This window comes from Tenrec ecaudatus, chromosome 9 (genome assembly GCF_050624435.1).
Source record: "Tenrec ecaudatus isolate mTenEca1 chromosome 9, mTenEca1.hap1, whole genome shotgun sequence".
Taxonomy (NCBI): Eukaryota; Metazoa; Chordata; class Mammalia; order Afrosoricida; family Tenrecidae; genus Tenrec; species Tenrec ecaudatus.
The window spans coordinates 15,100,860-15,102,798 of record NC_134538.1 but is presented as its reverse complement, the minus strand read 5'-3'; the positions used below and the strand labels follow the sequence as shown (position 1 = coordinate 15,102,798).

The following is a 1,939-nucleotide window of genomic DNA, read 5'->3' as shown; positions in this document are numbered from 1 at the left end:
TTCCTCTCTGAGAGCAGGGACTTGAGAGGTACTGGTACCCTCATTTTCATCACAAAGCTATTATTAATAGCCAAGGATGGAAACAACCCCACTATCCATGGATAGTGGATAAACAAAATGCAGTGCATACCTACAATGGAGTGAATGATACTTAGTCATAAAAGGAACAAAACTCTAATGCATGGTACAAGATGGATGAGTTTTGAAAACTGGATTAATTAAAATAAACCAGTGCCAAAAATATAAGCACTGAGAGTTTGCTTTGGTAGCACATAAAATAAAGTTAGAATGATATAGACCAAATTATCATGACTCCTGAACAAGGGTGACATGCAAATCTGTAGTTTTCCATATTTTTTCAGACAAATATTATTTTATGAATTAAATTTTAATATTTAAAATATAATAGATAAATTCACAGGGACAAAAAGATTAGAAGATAGCAGCGGAGGGAGGGAAGGGAGGAGTGAGTGAAAGTTATTGCTTCATGGGTACCGAGCTTCTGGTTGGGAGCATGACCATCTTGAAGCTAAAAGATGGTGATGGTGAACAGCTTTATAAAATAATGCCACTGACAAGTGGCTGATATGGCACTCTTCATTATGCATCCACTTCAGATACCTACACACCCGCATCTCTCTCTCATCTCTAAGCACAGGTCTAGAGATCGGTACAGGTAGGTGAGCCCTGGTGGAAAGTGAACTTATGCGCTGGGCCGCTAGACACAGGTCAGCAGCTGTATGTAACCCACCAGCCGCTCCGAAGGAGAAAGTTGAGGCTTTCTAGTCATGTAAACAGTTACTATCCCGGAAACAAAGTTACTATGGCGGAAACAGTTCCACTTTGTCCTATTCTCTGACACTATGTATCAGACACGATTCAATGGCCCTGAGTTTGGAGTCTTTCATCCATAGAGCTACTGGGTGCCTTTGAACCTTGAACCTTCAATAGCCAAGTGTTTAAATAACATCCCACCAGGGTCCTCTTATCATCAATTAAAACACAAGATAGAGATGAATCCTAGCCTTCTAAATCCCATGATTTGAAGGGATAGAACTGTTTGGAGGGCCTGCTAGATTATAAGTAGACCTTTTGCTAGAATTCACTCACTCTTCACTCTTCTCACTACCTGTCTTAGATGTTTGGGACACAAGAATGTAGGAATCGCACACACACACACACACACACACACACGCACAACCAGAATAATTTTAAAAGATCAAATTTGAATTTGTCATAAGTTAAATGAGGTAGAAGAAAGTCCATCTGGGAAGATAAAGTCTGTTTTATAAAATAAACTTGGACGTGGGTTTAGTAAATGTCCGGTTTTCCCTCATTTTAGGCATTTCTTTTGGACACTCTTGTATGGGCACGTTTTCTAATTCTGAGAAGTATTTCTTATGTTGGGTGCTCAACAGTCTAGTGATGGTAAGGGAAATGCTACAGAAAACCTAGTGAGATCAGGAAGAGCGCCATCATCCATGGCTACAGCCAACCTCTGGTCTACAGATAAGAGAACGACGTATAGATAATGAGCTTAGAAACAAATTCACTGTCTTCAATATTTACTAAGTGCTCATTCTTAGAGGCCAGAGAAGTGTAAAAATGTTTCATCTCCTATATTACCCTTGATTGATTGGCTAGTGTTGTATTAAAATGAAGAACTGAATGGAATTCTAAGAGCATTTCTGGACTCATTGACCAAAGATGCTGGTTATATATTGTGTGTGCGTGTGTGTGTGTGTGTGTGTGTGACACACATCGCCCACTCACGCAATGGTAATTATTATAAATGCCAATTTACTGAATTCCTAAAACAGTCATCTAAATAATTCTTTGATCCCTTTTTAAAATTATTGGCTCTCGAGGGTTATTATTCACCTCTCTTTTTGTTTTAATTGATAAGAGGAGCCTTAGTGGGATACTATTTAAGGACTTG

At 38.9% G+C, this 1,939-nt stretch overlaps 1 pseudogene; it reads left to right on the top strand.

Annotated features, from left to right (window-relative positions):
- The first annotated feature begins 257 nt into the window (after window positions 1–257).
- LOC142457513 (U6 spliceosomal RNA) lies at window positions 258–358 on the top strand (annotated as a pseudogene).
- Window positions 359–1,939: the final 1,581 nt, after the last annotated feature.